Here is a 19,119-nt window from a genome sequence, read left to right on the forward strand (position 1 = left end):
TTTCTCTTCTATGATTGATTTGGCTTTAACCAATGCTAGCTACCTTTGTAGGCACGCTGCTTTTAATTCTGATCAAGTCTCTGTTACATTTCAAATATACCATGAAGCGATTCTTAATTAATTCATCTTCACCTTAAATTATTTACGAGCCGACTGGAATGATTGTGCTACTTTTCTCCGAATGACGTTTCCCCGAATGTTGGTTCCCCGAATGCCAGTTCCCCGAATGACCCGTTTCCCCCAAGGGTGGAGGGCGGCTGTCAACTGGGAGTAAAATTGAAAAGCCGCCAACCTAAGTCCAGAACCAGTTTTAAGGCTTAACGCGGAAAAGTGAAAATTATTATTCACAAAATTACAGGTAATCAATGCACTTGAAAGATACTGTTTGCAAGCACTTATTTGCTACGTGCTTCTGCGATGCGATGTTGGCAATTTAATCAGCAAATTCGGCTTGGTTCCCGAAATGGATGTTTTCGAGAAAATTAATTACGCCTTCACCATTATTTGGTCGGAATTTCGTTGTTTACATTTTAGAACCAGCGACACGTAGGGGTAGCAATAAAGAGCCGCCAGTACCTCCCTTGGTTTCCCCGAATGCCATTTCCCCGAATGATCCGCTTCCCCGAAAAGTGTAGCAGTTCAAATAGGTGCTATAATACAGTCAGGTCTCCTATTAGACACATGGTTGGGGGGCGTAATAGGAATCTGCGTTATAGGAGACCCAGGGCTTATGGGATTTCATCACTTTGGGGGTGTCGTTGAATATCTCGTATGTCAAAAGAGATAGCACAGTACTGTTTTCGGCGAAGTTTCAGTGCTAAGTACGATCTACCTTGAGGAGCTGAGGATCATCCTTTTAGTTGAGAACTTGGCCGGTAGGGGCGCTTTTTCTGATTTGCACTATATGAACCATGAGGGATAAGAATGCAAAATTTTGTAACATATGATATCTCTGAATCCTGATGTTTTGGAAGGTTGGTGTCTTCGGAAGAGTTGTTCAGTAGCTCAAGGGCTGACATGTGGTGGTCATTCTGATACGGAATTACGCCACCAGGCGGCGCTAGTGGGCATGGAATTTTTGTTTTGCGTATAGCTCAGTTGCCTGACCACTTAGAAAGATGGCGTCTTAGGCAAAGTTACTCAGTATCACAAGGGCTAACATTATTTAAGCCGAAAGTTTCGAAATTTTGCCATTAGGTGGCGCTAGTGAGCAAAGAATTTTTGTTTCACGGATAGCTCTGTAGCCTGACTACTTAGAAAGTTGGCGTCTTCGGCAAAATTGCTCAGTATCACAAGGGCTAACATTATTTGAGCCGAAAGTTTCGAAATTTTGCCACTAGGTGGCGCTAGTGAGCAAAGAATTTTTGTTTCGCGGATAGCTCAGTAGCCTGACCACTTAGAAAGATGGCGTCCTCGGCAAAGTTGCTCAGTATCACAAGGGCTAACATTATTTGAGCCGAAAGTTTCGAAATTTTGCCACTAGGCGGCGCTAGTGAGCAAGGAATTTTTGTTTCGTGGATAGCTCAGTAGTCTGACCACTTAGAAAGATGGCGTCTTCGGCAAAGTTGCTTAGTATCACATGGGCTAACATTATTTGAGCCGAAAGTTTCGAAATGTTGCCACTAGGTGGCGCTAGTGAGCAAAGAATTTTTGTTTCACGGATAGCTCAGTAGCCTGACCACTTAGAAAGATGGCGTCTTTGGCAAAGTTGCTCAGTATCACAAGGGCTAACATTATTTGAGCCGAAAGTTTCGAAATTTTGCCACTAGGTGGCGCTAGTGAGCAAAGAATTTTTGTTTCGCGGATAGCTCCGTAGCCTGACAACTTAGAAAGATGGCGTCCTCGGAAAAGTTGCTCAGTATCACAAGGGCTAACATTATTTGAGCCGAAAGTTTCGAAAATTTGCCACTAGGTGGCGCTAGTGAGCAAGGAATTTTTGTTTTGCGGATAGCTCAGTAGCCTGACCAAAGTTGTTCAGTATGACACTAGGCTATCGACTTTCCCCGCATTGTCACGTTTAAGTAAAAGTGCCTGGAGAAAAATATATACATTATTTCTTACAATCGGATAAAAGTGTGGCTAGTATCCTAGTATTTTCGACGGATTGGGAGAATTTTTGATCAATTATTTGATATGAGAATGAGTGAGGATCCGTTTACTACTCAAATAAGTGATCGTTAGCTTTTTATATGAACCAAAGAAAAAATATGTATGTTTATTTTTATTTCGTCATTGCATGAACTTCATTTCTTGAACATTTTCCAAGGTATGGTTTGGACAGAAATGAAATTAGGTTGGAATGTCAGTCATTACTAATAAATTGGGAAATCCATTCGCTATCAATCTTAATGAGATAACAACGACTGGCCTTATCTCTTTAGTTACACAACACTCTTGTTTGAATATTTTTAAAATTTTAACCTTCTTTTTCATAACGATAATTCAATTTCTACGTATTTATAAAATCTCGAAACTCTCGGCTCAAATAATTTAGCCCTTGTGATACTGAAGAACTTTGCCGAAGACGCCATCTTTCTAGGTGGTAAGGCTACTGAGCTACGCGCAAAACAAAAATTATTTGCTGACTAGTGCCGCCTAGTGGCACAATTTCGATACTTCAGGCTCAAATAATGTTAACCCTTGTGATACTGAGCAACTTTGCCGAAGACGCCATCTTTCTAAGTGGTCAGGCTACTGAGCTATCCGCAAAACAAAAATTCTTGGCTCACTAGCGCCACCTAGTGGAAAAATTTCAAAACTTTCGGCTCAAATAATGCTAGCCCTTGTGATATTGAGCAACTTTGCCGAAGACGCCATCTTTCTAAGTGGTCAGGCTACTGAGCTATGCGCAAAACAAAAATTCTTTGCTCACTAGCGCCACCTGGTGGCGTAATTCCGTATCAGAATAACCACCACATGTCAGCCCTTGAGCTACTGAACAACTCTTCCGAAGACACCAACCTTCCAAAACATCAGGATTCAGAGATATCATATGTTATAAAATTTTGCTTTCTTATCCCTCATGGTTCATATAGTGCAAATCAGAAAAAGCGCCCCTACCGGCCAAGTTCTCAACTAAAAGGATGATCCTCAACTCCTAAAGGTAGGTCGTACTTAGCACTGAAACTTCGCCGAAGACAGTACTGTGCTATCTCTTTTGGCATACGAGATATTCAACAACACCCCAAAAGTGATGAAATCCCACAAGCATAATAGGAGTGCACGTTATAGGAATGCGTTTAATAGGAGACCCGACTGTAGTTTTCAGTGGCAGGATGGTGAATTAGAAAGAACGATAAGCAATCAAAAGAATCATTCTTGACTAAAAATATATTGCCAAAAATGCCGAGGACGGTAAAACTCGTAAGAACCGCCAATCAAATAAAGAAAGGTGCGTATTAGATGACCAGTACGTTCACCCTCCTGAAATGTATAAAGTTATGACAAATATGAGTGCCAAAAACTTTTCGGGAAAGTATGGGCTATTCGGGGAAACGGGATATTCGGGAAAAAGTAGCACAACCGACTGGATTACATATGAAACAAACATCGATCTCGATGTTAACATTTCTTTGCAACATTTCTTTTCTCCCAGTAGTGGTAGTGATTTGGGTAGTGGACGTGCTCATCGAAGCGCTATCGTGTTGTTTACGATATTGGGCGATATATTCGCTATAAATCATTTCGTCTAGTGCATCAATGTTTATAGTGTTATTTTAGCATATAAACTTGTGTAGTGCTATAGAAATAGAAACAGTGCTTTGAGAAATAGTGTTAAGAAATATGGGACCATTTCTCAAACTACAGCCATCTTGGCGAGTTAGTTACACCACTACATTTTATCATGTGGTGGTGCCGTAAGTATTTCACACTCCTTTGTGAATATTGCAATCGATCACTTCGAATACTTTATACAACATGTGTGTAGGAATGAAGCGTTAGCAAATTTTTTGAGTTACCAGCAGTGATGGTTTCTCATCGTATGTTAACTACAACAGAATGATGCGTGGTGCTCACCACACACCATACATCTTATAGTATATTTGTTACTATGTGTATTGTGAGCAACAGTATCCTCAGTATGCTCCTATCATTCTCTTTCGAGAAGGCTTTTTGTGAAACTCTTGCCTCAAAGAGACATTCACCACTATATGTAAAAGTGTCCGAGCTGATGTCTGTGCACTCACATGTCTGCACTACTATTGGACTCACTAAGCACAGATGGAGTTCTCGTCCATCTACGCTTTGTTAGTGGGTTGGTGATGGAGATGCAGTTGTGTGGTATCAGACATCAGATAGGTCAATATTACATTGTTTGTACCTATCATCAAGCTTGGATATCTTTTTCCTACTTGCAGAAATGATGAGAACATCTGCAGCTGTTTCTTCTCGAAATAATATCGGAAAGAAACTATTCATAACTGTTTCTATTTATTTATTGATAAACTCTGATAAGCTTTAGTTTGTCGTTATTTTTAAGTGACGTAATTTTGAAAATATTATCGCGGTTCCATGTTTATATTGACTTATTTTTCATTGTAGTCATTTATTTATTTTACCATTATTTTTATTTTTATTTATTTTTTTTTAATTATCGTTTGCTATTATTTTCTTACTGTTTCATTCGCATTTTCTTTTTTTTGTTCGTTTTGTAGGTTTTTAAATAGTATCGGTTACGTCATTTAAGGATGATCCCTGTTCAAATCACAAGATATTGAGAAGCTTTCTCTCGTTCTCACATTCTTAAAATTGTCTCTTATGAGATTTTAGGATTGTGTTTGTTTATTCATACTATGCAAAATAGTGTTGCATGACCAATGTGTTGCAATTTACCAACACGCATGTTGCTAATCAATACTATAGCTATTATTGAATAATCCATAGTAATGGTATTTCACTCTGAATTCGCACATTCTAAAAGATTGTGGCCTATACAGTTTTTACATCTACAATTTCAATAAATTGTAAATGTGTATCCCTCATCTTAGGCATTGGAAAGAGTGTAGTTTTACTATGATCTTTCTTTTCTATTTCGACCTTGTTCGAAGACAGTCGGTACATATCAACCCTGAGAGTTTACCATCTTTCTGGAGCTATGGCTACCAATCAAGCTGAAAATTCTCCTTTACCATCAGCTTTGGATGCGCACAATCAGTGTGCTAGTTCTTTCATTCCTGAGGAAGTTTTGGAAAATTTTTCGAAGGACGGTGGAACTGGAATTGGTACTACAATTTCATCCAACATGGCCGGTAAGTCTCAAAAAAAGACTTCCTCCGATAATACGAGTGGCTTCTTTTCATCTTTTCATGCTTATCGTTTTCAAATAAGTCTGAAACATGGCTTATTTACAAACGAGTTGAAAAATGAGCTGTTATTCGATCTGAATAACTTTCTTTATCAACTACCAGCTGATTCATCTACTTCTTTCATTCCCAGTTTCAATGGTTATTGGGAGGAGTTCGGGGCAGCATATTTAAAAACGGCTTTTGAAGTATGTAACGGTGTTTGGGCACACTCAAAACTAAAATTATATTTGATTAGGTTCATATGGGGTTTTATAATGTTGTTACTTACAAATCTAGTCTTCAATTCAGCTATTCAGCCCACGAACATTCCAAATTTCCTACAACGTAATCCTGTACAACATTTCGCCATTAGCAACCAGTATTCAATATTACTCATAATTACTCACGGCAAGTTCTATCAGTCAACACCCACTATCGTTATTGTCTTCACTCTGCTGGCAATTTTGCGCTATTTCCAATGCAATAATTTTAGTAAATTCTCAATAGCATCTAATTCAAAAAATATAGTTAATAATTCAACCCCGATAGCAATCACAATAGTCTATTCATAGCAATCCGAATTCAACATGTCAGCGCCCTGTGTTTACAATGCTGTTATTGTGATTTCTTCCTTCTTTCAATCTTGAGCCATACTTTGCAAAATGTGGATCGCGTCCATGCAACAAACCCTTTATCTCCCAGCGTAACAATGGTCATGGGCTTCGCTTTGGTAAAATCTGGTTCTCGCCAGAGAATGAAGAGAGCTCTGATTGGTTGAAACAGAGACTGAACGAAATAAATGAAAAAGCGGTAGATGGTTGTAAGTTCTACATTGAACCATTTGGTCTTCACCAAAAAAAAAAAAAAAAAAAAAAAAAAAAAAAAAAAAAAAAAAAAAAAATATAGGGACGAATGACCTTCGGGTTAAAGTCCCTCTCAAACAACAACAACAACTTCACCAAAATAAGGTGTTATTTAACATTCCTTTGATCTCAAACGAAAGTTTAAGCGGCTTCACTTCCAAAATCCTTCAATAGGAATTGGTAATTGGAGGATTTTAAGAACGAAATCAATATCTACAGTTAATCGTCTGGTTATCTGTAATGTTGATGATAGTTCTTATAACCTTTTAAAAACACTGAATTTCAGGTTGAATTATGGTTTTCAAAAGGTGGTATGTAAACCATATTCGCAGAAAAAATCTGCTAAAATAATAAAATGATCTACTCTTCTGGTAGATTTTTGTTTATTTATAAATAATACTGAACTATATGTTCTCGAATAGCTCTGTGTAGCATGCATGCAGTATAGCTGCTAAAACTGAAAATTGATCTGTTCTACGAATAGACTAAATTTTCTTTTTTGTGTTTCACTTCATGAAACCTTTTGTCCCTATGGGACATTCTCATCATTTTCTTTCCCTCCCTTTTTCCCTCTTCCCCATCCTTTCCCATACCAGTCCCACATCCATTCAGGTAAATGATGATATAGGCTATAAATAAGCGAGGCACAAATCTCCCATTTGTAGGGGAACGTGCCACCTGAGCCGACTTTCTGATACCTGATGGGCTATTCGGGGAAACGGGATATTCGGGAAAAAGTAGCACAACCGACTGGATTACATATGAAACAAACATCGATCTCGATGTTAACATTTCTTTGCAAACATATCTTGATATTGACATTTCATTGTTGAATCAAAGGGCATTGCAATACCAAAAGCGCGGTAAAATTCGAATCCGTGATAATAGACGATGATCTTAAACTCTTGAAAATTATATGGCATGATCTGCAAAAAGAAATAAAAAAACGGTTTTCTCAATCACTGATCAAACATGTTGTAAATAAAATTCCTCAATTTGACCCTGACTCTAAGCCTTTTTGGAAATTATTTTAAAATTTTGAATAAAAAAAAACATCAGAAGCAAATTCTGGCATTGAAAGAGGAAATCAAAATATTACGTACAAATGACGAAAATGCTAAAAATCATGCTATGCAGTTTGAAAGCGCGCATAATTTTAACCTAGACTCACTAGTACATTTGAAAATTAAGTTACTCCAGATTTTGAAAGCATTCTCAATCAAGAGAACGTTTTCAAAAATTCCTTGGAGACTGATTTAGGAGAAGTGAGAATCATTATTTAAAAATTCAAAAACATGAAAGCCCCAGGCGATGATGAAATTTGTTGCATCCTCATCAACAAACTTCCAGAGAGTAGCTTATCATTCTTGGTTGATATATTTAACAAATGTTATCAGTTGGCATATTTTCCTGGCAAATAGAAAAAAAATCCTAGGTTGTACCAATTTTAAAATTTCTGCAAAAGATCCCAGCTAAACTTTTTGATAAGGTAATTTGGAACAGAAAGATGGTCCACATCAATGAAAATTCAATTTTTCAATGAACAGTTCGGATTCCGACATGGACATTTGATCACACATCAACTTTTACGTGTAACAAAGTTGATTCGTTCCAAAAAAACCTGGGGTATCTGGGGTAATATGCACCCCCGGGGCAAAACGACTTTTCGGGGTTTCTATGAATATTTTAGAAAAATTGATACATATTTCTTGAAGTTGGATTTGTAAAATCGTATGTTGTGGGTCCCTCCTATCTGCCCTTGACGAAAAACCTTTATCCAGGAATTCCTCCAAGAGTTCCTCCACGAATTCCTTCAGAAATTTCTCTAGGAGTTTCTTCAGAAATTCCTTCAGGGTTTCCTTCAGAATTCTTTTATCCAGCTTGTTAAGAGCGACAATGGCTATCGCAAACAGGCTCGCTTTCTGGTAGGGAACATTTGCGTTTGACCCAAGCCAAACGTCAAATCGTTTGCTCACTACCAGAAAGTGAGCCTGTTTGCGGCAGCCATTAGAGCTCTTAAGGGGGCAGGATCCGTCATTGATTTCGGAATTTTCAAAAGCAATTTTGTCGTTCAAAATCAAGCAAATTTACATGAAAATGTGTTCACTGTATTCTATTCTCCAACCGAAACACAATGAACACATTTTCATCGATTAGTTTCAAGTTTAGAACAGAAAAACTGCTTATAAAGTTTCGATGATGACGATGATTACGATGACGGAGCGTTGAACGTTAAAAAGCTGGATAGGTTCTGGAATGTAGGAGTTCCTTAAGAAATTCCTCCAGGAGCTTTAGTTTCAGGAATTTCTTCAAGATATAATTCAGGAATTCACTAAGGAGTTCCTTTAAGTAATTTGTCCAAAAAGTAATCTAGAAATATCTCCAGAAGTTTTAAAAGATTTATAAAGTTTTTAATAACTCCTGTATACTTTGATAAGTTTAGTACCTTCAGAAATTAGTCCCTTGGTTCTTGCAGGAGTTATTTTAGGAATTCCTTCTGGAGGTTCCCCAGAAATTGCTCCAGAAATACCTCTAGATCTCTTTCAAGAGTTCCTCCAGTAGTTTTTTTGAATTCATTTGGGAATTTTTCCACGAGTTTCCAAGATTTTTCAAGTTTAAGAAATCCTACTGGGATTCCACCAGGATCTCCCTTAGGAATTCCTCTACGAAGGAGTTCCATCAAAAATTTATTTAGGCATACCACCAGGAGTTCCCTCATGCAGTCATGAATTCCTCCAAGAAGTATTTCTCAAAAAAAATCTCCAGGAGTTAATTGAGGAATTTTTCAAACTTTTCTTTAGGAGTTCAGGTACTATTCTAAAAATTCTTTCAGGAGTTTCTAGAAATTCATCCAGGAGTTCCTCCAGAAATGATTGTCCAAATTCCCTCATATATTTCTTCAGAATTTCCTCCTATAATTTCTTCAGTAATTCGTCCCAGAGTTCCTGGAGGAATTCCTCCAAGAGTTTTCTCAGAATATACATATATCCAAGATTTTCTTCACAAGATGCTGTTGGAATTTTTGATTGATTGAAAAAAACAAGAAATGCTTACTTAAATCGAACGATTTAAGAAAAAAGCATGGTTAATTTAAAGAATTTAAAGAATTTCTCCAAGAATTCCTCCTCAGGATTTCCTTCAGATATTATTCCACCAGGAGTTCACAGGAATTTCCAGAAATTACTGCCCAAATTCGTCCAGTAATATCTTCGGGAGTCTCTCCAGAAGGTTCTTCAGAAGTTAATCCAGGAGTGTCCAGGAATTCCTACTGTAGTGTCTTTACGACTTGCTCCAGGAGTTTCTTGGAAAATTTCTCCAGAATTATAATTCCTCCGGAGTACCTTCAGCAAAGCGTCAGGAGTTCCTCCAAGAAATCTTCAGGAGTTCCTTCAGCAAAGCGTAAGGAGTTGCTCCAAGAAATCTTAAGGTATTCCTCCAATGATTCCTCCGGAGTTCCTCCAGGAATATCTTCAGAGTTTCTCTAGGAAATCTTTTTGGAGTTCATCCAGAAATTGCTCAGGAGTTTCATCATGAACTTCTTCTGAGTTTCTCTTTGAATCATCCGCAGTTCCTCCAGTAAATCCTTCAAAATTCCCTCGGAAAATCATCCGAAGGTTCTCCAGGAAATGCTCTGTAGATCCTCCAGGAATATCTCTAGAAATTCTTTTAGGAGTTCCTCCATCAATTCCTTTGAAGTTTCATTAGTTCCTCCCGAATTCCTTCATAAATTTCTTCCAAAGATCATCCGGGAATTTCTCCGATGATCATCCAAGAATATTCCTTCGAAATTTCTCCAGGAATTCCCGGTGTTGGTTCAAGAACTATTTTGGAGTTGCTCAGAGCATTCCTCTAGAGTTCCTCAAAGAAATGCTCCGTATTTCCAACAAAAACACCTCGGGAGTTCCTCCACGAATTCCTCCTCAGTTGTCTCAAGAATACCTTCAGAATTTCTCCATGGATTTCATGAATTCCTTCGATAAATGTCCGGGAATTCCGCTGGAGTTCATCTTTGAATTTTGCAGTAATGAGCCTTGGAATTCTTATCGAGTTACTCCAAGAATTTCTTTCGAGTTCTTCCAGGAATTATTCTGGAGTTCCTCCAGAAATGTCTCCGGAAATCCTCGAGAAATCCCGCCAGAGTTGTTCTATGAATACTTTCAGAGTTGCTCAAGGGATTCTTCCGGAGTTGCTTCAGGAATTCCTCCAAAGCTGCTCCAGGAATTGTTTCGCAGTTCGTTTAAAAAGGTCTCCAGAGTTCGTCCAGAAATTCTTCTGAAAATTGCTTAGGAGTTTGGCACGGTAAACGGCTGGGCATGGCGTACCATTCGTATCTCGCGTACCTACAGGAATAAAATAGACCCCATTGTGTGGTCCTTAGCCTCTTGCCCAGTAACTCGTATCCCTACCTCCTCGTGGTACTGGCAGGGGTACGAGATCGGGTAACCAACCGGTGGGTAACCCGTTCTCCTGTCATATAGTCAAGTGTTAGCTCCTCCTCAGGACGACCCTCCAGCGTGATTACAAGAACATCGTAGGATTTCGGTAAACTTGCGAGAATCATTGCAGCAATCTAATGGTCTTTGAACTTCTCACCCATCGCGTTCAACTTGTTGATCAACGTGGTCATGTTCGCCAGATGCTCCGGGACATTTCCTCCTTTCGACAATCGAATCGTGATCAGCTTCTACAGAACATGCACCTTCGTGGCAAAAGTGGTCCTTTCATGGTATTTCTTAAGTGAATCCCACATTTCCTTGGCCGTGCATGACTGCATGACGTGTACCAACTGGCAGTTGTCCAAAGCAAGACCAATCAACGCTCGAGCTTTTCCGTCCTTGGTTTTCCAAGCTGCATTCCGTTCTTCAGGTAGTTCGTCAGTTACAATCGAGAACAACTCCTCCTTGGTTAGCAGCAATTCTATACGGAACTTCCAAACAGCGTAGTTCGTCCCATCCAACTTCTCCACAGTCACCTTCGTTTCGGCCATTTCAAAAATTGACGGTTTCCAATTCTCCAACGATCTCAGCAGTTCTGGGCTCATAACCTCTTGGTAGAATAAGGTATTCAAACAACAGGTAACGGTTCAACAATAACGTCTGTATTTCACAGTGGTTTGCGGGAGAATAACGAACAAGTGTTATTTTTATCCAACAAGTAAGTTGCTAGGGTAAACGTAGCATTCTTCGAACGTATCGTTGCTTCACTTAATAGTTAATGAGTTTCGGATCATTGTTAACGGCTGCTAACGACGTTAGTCGTGTAATACGGAGACGCATCATCAGTAGAAGTCGCGCCTACTATTGGCTCCAGAAGAAACTGCGGTCGAGAAAGATTCACCCCTGCACCAAATGTACCATGTACAAAACGCTAATAAGACCTTTCTTCTATAGGGTTCGATTATATGCTAATAAGACCGGTGGTCCTCTATGGACACGAAGCATGGACCATGCTGGACGAGGACCTGCAAGCACTTGGAGTGTTCGAACGACGGGTGCTTAGGACCATCTCTGGCGGAGTGCAGGAGAACGGTGTGTGGCGGCGGAACCACGAGCTCGCTAGTCTCTACGGCGAACCCAGTATCCAGAAGGTTGCGAAAGCCGGAAAATCTTCCAACATTACTCCAAGAACTCCTGCAGAGTTCCTCCATGAATTCCTTCGGAGATCATCCATGAATTCATCCAAAGGCCCACGCAAAAAAAAACTCCAACTTCCGGAATTTTTTCGGAAATTCCTCCAAAAACTTGTCAAACGATTTCCTACAGGATTTCACCCTATCGGGAATACTACAGTTATTTGTTCTATGAATCTTTCAGGCATTCATAAGAAATTTCTCAGGAATTCTTCCAGATAGTCCTATTGAAATCAATGTAAAAATTTCTTCGAAAATTTGTCTAGCTAATCCTCCGGGAATTGATCTAGGAATTCTTTCGGACATTTCTTCCAAACATTCTTTAGAAGCTTCTCCACAAAATTCTCCTGAAATTCTAGTTTTTTTTAATCATGATAATCTTAGATGAAATACATTGATGCGTTTGTTCTACGCGCAACCACCTAATTTCGATCATTGCCATTTTATCAATATTTATCGATACATATCGGATTATGTTATATACGTTATGAGTGAACTAGAATTATTCAAAATATTAACCATCACATTTTTTTTGCGATTTTGGATTCCTTTTCAATAGAGACGACTTCAAGTAACCCATGGATTCTTATGAATGGATACACTGCTCTCGCCATTAAATTGTATTATATTAGTTGAATATAGTAACATAAAATAAAGTAAATTAATCATATCGCCTCATATCAAACGCGAACTCTATAATAGTAGATCAGATACGGAACTAACTTGGCCAACATACATAGGGTGCAGAGCTACTTGGACACTTACATGACTCACTTTGGCATGGGGGGTTTTTATCGGTTGAATTGTCTGAAACTGTGCAATAATAAGCACTTCAATACGATGCATATTGTGGCCAAATATGAGATTTGTAGCTTGCCAACCCAACTGCCGAAGTGGATCAGAAGTGCCAAGAATAGGATCCGGCTCCCTATTTCGATATTTACATTTTCTAACATTCTTCATCTGGTACAATTTTATAATAATCTACATTTTGGTGTCAATTTCCGATCTCTTGACGCTCTTTCCACCTTTACCATGAACATAGAGAAAGGTCACATGTTTTCTCCAGTAGTGTAGATAGGAAGGGCAAACTTACGGTTTCTAATGATAAGGGGAAAAACGATATGGCTTACGAGTGATTTCAATTACTATTTCTTGCACTACACAAAATATGAAAAAGCATAAGCATGTTTTTTATGAATCGAAAGTGTTGCCAGTAAAGGCATTCATTAAAAATAGATGAAAAATATTGTTAATTTACTTCCAATAATACAAAGCAATATGAAATTGGTTGAAAATCGTATCGAAGCAAGCATTAATTACATCATTTATGAAGAAAGTGAAATTTTGAACTTTTGAAAACAAAAATTGTTGGACGAAAATCATGATTTTGTGTGAAGTTTATGGATAGCATTGAACATATCTTTCCATTGGAATGGATTCAAAAGTAAAATAGGTACATTTAGTACAAATGAAAATTTATTGTAATCGACTACAAAGGGCTCGTGGATGTATGCATTATGTCTATTTTATAACATCGAAGGTACCGTAGTTGGGGGTGAGAATGGGTCAAAAAGGGATATGTACGATATATTTATTGAAATAACTTCAATAAACTTCAAATATGGTTTGTATGTACTTTGATGGTACATTAACAACTGTTCAAAAAATTGAAGAAAAATATTTATTTACAGCGGCACCATGAGTGAATGAAAAATGACCCAATCTAACCCCATAGAGGGGGTGACATTGGGTCACTGTCACATTTGTTTTTGAGAATATGATTGCAAAACCATTCAAGCTGAAAAATATTGTTGAAATACGATGCAAACAAGATGAAAACATATCTAAGATGATTCACTAGTATGATAAACCCACTTAAAAGAACGATTATACCAAACAATTGAAGAGCTATGAGAAAAAAAATTGTAAACCCAACATTCATCGTCAAGTTTACATAAATTTTCTTGTTTTTCCCTCAAATTATCTTCAAAGTCTCATCCCCATTGCCATAAAGCCTATTCAGTTTTCCCAAAGGTGTAATGAAACAGTGATTATTTTGAACCTTCGCAAATAGTTATATTTCGGTGCGACATTCCACGATCAATATATTTCAGGCAGATGTTGACGTTATAATCCCGGTATATCAGCGATGCAACTCATTTGTACTTCCGTGAGATGTTTCTTTAATATGAAAACACTGATAAATAATTAAATTTAAAAAAAAATCCATTTGATAAAATCTCACGATGTTGCTGCGCACGAAACACAGTTGCTGGTTTGATAAGTTGTCAAAATACGTTGCATTGTTATTCAATGTACAGAATACTCAAGTAGACTTGTTTGATGTTTCAGAGATGCTGTATTTAGAAAAAATAAACACATCTTAATGAAAAAAGAGAACACCCGGCACCATAAATTGTCAAAAAAGTGGACTTGCAATTTCATTTACTATCGTTCTTGCTTGACCCAATCTCACCCCTATTTTTGATGTTTTAGACACCGTGCAGAAAAAAATGAAATTTTTGTGGAAAAATCAAATAAATTCCGGAAAATACGTGTGAAGTGTAATGAAAAGACCTTCAACCTTTTACTAATTTAACGATGGTAAAGTACATGCGTGATACTTTGCACAGGAGAAATTTAATGTTGTAAATTTTATCTAGTTTCAACATACAAGTTTATCGATATAGTAAACAAAAACTACTATTTCTTAAAATGTATATTGTAATGAATTACGTGTAATTATATGTTCCCTAACATATGAATTATAAATTTTAGTTATATCAGCGTTATTGGCTAAATTATTTCATAAATCATATTTTTCCGTTTTGACCCAATCTCACCCCCTAGACCCATTGTCACCCCCATCGATGGTACATTATAACGAGATTAAGCTAAATCGTGGTTTAACTGAATATATTTGTTACATATCGCTGTCTGCCAATTTTGAAAACATTGATCGTAAACTAGTATTAACGTATCAAATGGTCCCGGGTGATTTTTAATATAATCGCACTTAAAACATATAAGGTTATCAAAATGGCAGTAAATTCATAGGGTTGAAAAGGTTGAACTCGAAGAACAAAGTCACTGTACCAAATATTGATGTTGTTTCTAGCTATCAGTAGTGTATCTGCCAGAAACTGGTCAAAGTATTTATATGAACAGAAGAAGTACACATCGGGCGGCTGCACGATACTAGTTTATTAAGTCAGAATATATCTCTTGATTAATTTAACGATTTTAAGGACTGTCGATTTATACAGGACATTATCTTTATTAGATATCCAAGATCCGATCAATAGAAGAATTTTTTAACTTCCAACAAAATGCGAAAAAAGAATCTCATTTAGAAATACCATCAAAGCTTGCTTTGACACGTTTTCTGTTTTTCGATAGGAGGAAACGTACGTCGAACAACTGCTGCCCTTATTCTGGCAACGGTGATTATTTGTCAGCCACTGAAGTGTAATTAAGTATGATTAATTAATTTTCTTTGTAGTATATAATTTTATATAAAAAAATCCATATCAATTCAAATATACACATGCTTCGGGGCTGTCCATAAACTACGTGGTCTTTTTCTAATTTTCAGATCCCTTTATTCTCTGGTGGTCTATTGTCCTTACAAAAACTCTAACCTCTGTCCACCCTTCCAATTTACAAATTTTACAATTATATTAGATATGCAAAAATTTGCACCTTTGAGAGTCCCTCCTGGCTACACCACTGGCTCATCACCCGAAAGGCTTTGGATTTTTCCATATTTTGACTTATAAAATCCAACAAAAATAGTCCGGTTGAAATCCCCGGGGGCACTATCGTGACCCTCCCTTGTTAGTTTTACCAGATTATGATGAGAGTGTTTTTTAACACAGAACACCTAGACATAAGACATGAATATAATGTTTGAAATAATACTAATAAAACAAATGTCTAATGTTCATACTAATAAGGGAATGAAACAAATTTTCCATGAAATTCTCCTGGTTGGCGAACAACTAATTCTGGCAGGTACTGGAAATGGTGATGCACTCAAACTTCATATGAACTATCCAGGCGGTATATCATAAACCAATTATTAATAAAACAACGTACCCTATTTCAATTGAATTATAGCATCACCATTGAAAAGATTATTTAAAACCTGAAACCAATCAACTAACGACTGTATTGAATGCCGTTCATTATAATTAATACCCATAGCTTAAATTTTGTAATTGTTACGCGATAATTGTTATGATCGATACCTTAATCCATTAGGCATACACCCATCTGTTGCTCCAGCAGAATTGGACAAGGTTTGTTTGATTGGTTTAATGGGTACGAGTACTGGGAAATCCCCTTAGCAAAACGTTTTGCGCTGTCATTTTACACATTTCACATTACTTCAGGGAGACAAATTGAATTGTTTCATCCGCATGTATTATCAAAATTAAGCACATCAATTCCACTGATGATGACTGGCGGCCGCTCTGGTCGATTGGACTGGCTGCGATCCGTCACACAACAAACGCGCGAATCAACATCACAAGTGAAAACGTGGAATGGGACGGAGGAAGGGTTGCTCTAAATTGGAGATATGGTAAGGTCTGTATGTGGCCAGGACGTTTCCAGAGAGTTATATTTGCAAATAGTTGGAACCACCCTTTTCATCCAATCATGTATCACATAGTTTGACGCGTGCCTTTAAAACATACACTCCCGTGCAAAAGTTTGGGGTCACTCTCCTAAAAAAAACATACACAAGTGTATTGTCCAAATCTCTGTGATTATACATCTAGTTGATACTCACTTTATTTCATTCGAAGAGCAATGAGACAATTTTGCTCCGTAGGTATTTTGACTGCAATTTTTTTTTTTTGAATTCTGTTGAGAAATTTTCCTGAATTTACACTGAGTAAACAGATTGTGCTACTTTTCCCCGAATGTCATTTCCTCGAACATCAGTGAATGATCCTTTTCCTCAAATATAATTTCTCCAAATGACCTGTTTCCCCGAAAAGTGATGCAGTTCAAAAATATACAAGAATCGACGGTTGAATTCTGATAAAATTGAGAGTGTCTCTCACTTATCGCTTTCTGTAACAATCATGATCCGCAACACATCATGAGAGTCTGTTTATCTTCTACTGTTACAGCCATGATTATATCTGGGGAATACAAGTGCATGATAAATCCCATTTAAACAAGCCCCAAACCTGGGTGACACTATTGCTTTATGTTCGGGGATTGTTTATCATGCCAGTGAAGTGAAACGCATACCCCAACGGTAAATAAGCGAGAAAATGGGTTTTTTCATAGCTCTCTAGTTGGGGCTCTCCTCTGTTGCTGCTATTTATCAAGCTTGTTACAACTTGTAAAATATTGCCGATCATGGATTGCTACTGATGCGATGTTTTGCTTCGCTTACTTTGATCGTGCTTCACAATCAATGGACCTATGCACGAGTTCATTAATTTGACGTTTGAGCGGTGTCGAATTCACTAGTTTCCATGGTTTCATAAATAACACGGCACCGCTAAAACGTCAAATAATGAACAAGTGCATTGATCCATTGAGAACAATTCTGCTATGGACCAATGCACGAGTTCATTATTTGACGTTTTAGCGGTGCCGTGTTATCCATGTGGCCATGGGAACCAGTGAATTCGGCACCGCTCAAACGCCAAATTAGTGAACTCGTGCATCGGTCCATGGACCAATGTACGAGTTCACTAATTTGACGTTTGAGTGGTGCCGAATTCACTCGTTGCCTTGGTCACGTAAATAACACGGTAACGCTCAAACGTCAAATAGTGAACTCCTGCATCGGTCCATGCCTTACAAGAATAGTCTTCAGTGACAGCGTAATGAACTAGAAAGTATGATAAGTAATCGAAAGAAGAAGATATATTATAATTCTCGACTAAATACCAGATCGTGCACCATTCTTGAATGTGTGAAGCAGCGACATTTATGGGTAAACTTTTAGGGGAAAATGTGCTCTTTGGGGAAACGGAGTATTCGGGGAACTGTCATTTGGGAACTGCCCAAGTAACCATGGAGCATTATATAATTGCATATATAATGCAGCTGCATTGCCGTAAGCCTACCATTAAAGTAGTTTAAAAGTGGAAAAGGGCACTTTTACAGTTAAATTAATGCAAAAAGGACGATAAAGCAATGAAGCAGCTTATAAAGTAATATTAATGCAGCAGTACAATTTATAAAGTGATGTTAGTGCATTGATGCATTTGTAATGTAGGGTTAATGCTTTATTGCTTAACAGCTCTTGAAATTTGTTGAATAAAAGCAATGTTGAATCAATGGTGTTGATATGCAGTAGAATACGTGCAATGTTATAATGCTTGTGGTTACTTGGGTGGCGTTTCGGAAAATTATATTTGGTGGTTTTCAGGAGGAGACCCCAAACTTTTGGACAAGAGTGTACGTGAAATTATGGAATTATGGACAAGCTAATGTTCATGGAGCTCCAAAAAGCGCAGTAATTGAAATGTAAGGATGCTTAATCGAATGTGACGGGTTTGAATTTTGCCTGTTAAACAATGTTTTTGACTTCTTGGATTGGAAGTTGTTTACGAAGAAATATCACCTACTTATAATGAAAACAGGTCAAGTTCTAGGAGGATCGGTGATTGCAGACACAATGAAGAAGAGGAATTTTCATCGGCCAGGACCGTACACGACATGCTGTGCGCACCCTGTTTCGTGTTTGATAAGAATGATTCATAACATCAAACAATCAAGAGCAAAACTACAAACGTTTATACACTACCCGCCATAAGTATGGAATCGCATCATCTAGTATTGCAACACCTCAATTGAATATTGCAGCATCCCCAAAAAGTTTAGCATCACTCGTAAGCTATTACACTAATGACGCAATATCTTGGAAACCTTACTTTCTAGAAAGCTGCGGTCTTCAGCAAAGTTGTTCAGAAGCCTTACGGCGTTCATCAGCTGAAATTTTTAATGCGCCATTTTGCCGCTACGTGGCGCTAATGTGCATGTAAATTGGTCATATTTTAGACGGCTCTAGCTCATGAACCTGACCACTTAGAATGTTCGTGTCTTCAGCAAAGTTGTTCAGAAGCTTAAAAGCAATGTGAGGCAGCACTGATTGGTTAGCAATTTTGCCGCTACGTGGTGCTTGCGTACAGCTGAGAGAGGAGACAGCTCACTGACAGTTGGCATGTTTTCTTGCCTTCTTAGACTTCTTTCTTTAGTTCTTGGGTTGTGCACAACGGTCTAATGATCTTATTTTGGTCAAAATCATTCACTCATTGTTGTTCAATGTGAAAAAGGTATGAATAAAAAAATCAATAGCAGTTTGCCA

General features: G+C 37.8%; 1 protein-coding gene across 4 annotated transcripts in view; it reads right to left on the reverse strand.

Moving 5' to 3' along the window:
- LOC5577529 (tolloid-like protein 1) overlaps positions 1–19,119 on the reverse strand; it is a 131,884-nt gene that overhangs the window by 68,275 nt on the left and 44,490 nt on the right. The window lies entirely within an intron of this gene.

This window comes from Aedes aegypti, chromosome 1, assembly GCF_002204515.2.
Source record: "Aedes aegypti strain LVP_AGWG chromosome 1, AaegL5.0 Primary Assembly, whole genome shotgun sequence".
NCBI classification, from domain to species: Eukaryota; Metazoa; Arthropoda; class Insecta; order Diptera; family Culicidae; genus Aedes; species Aedes aegypti.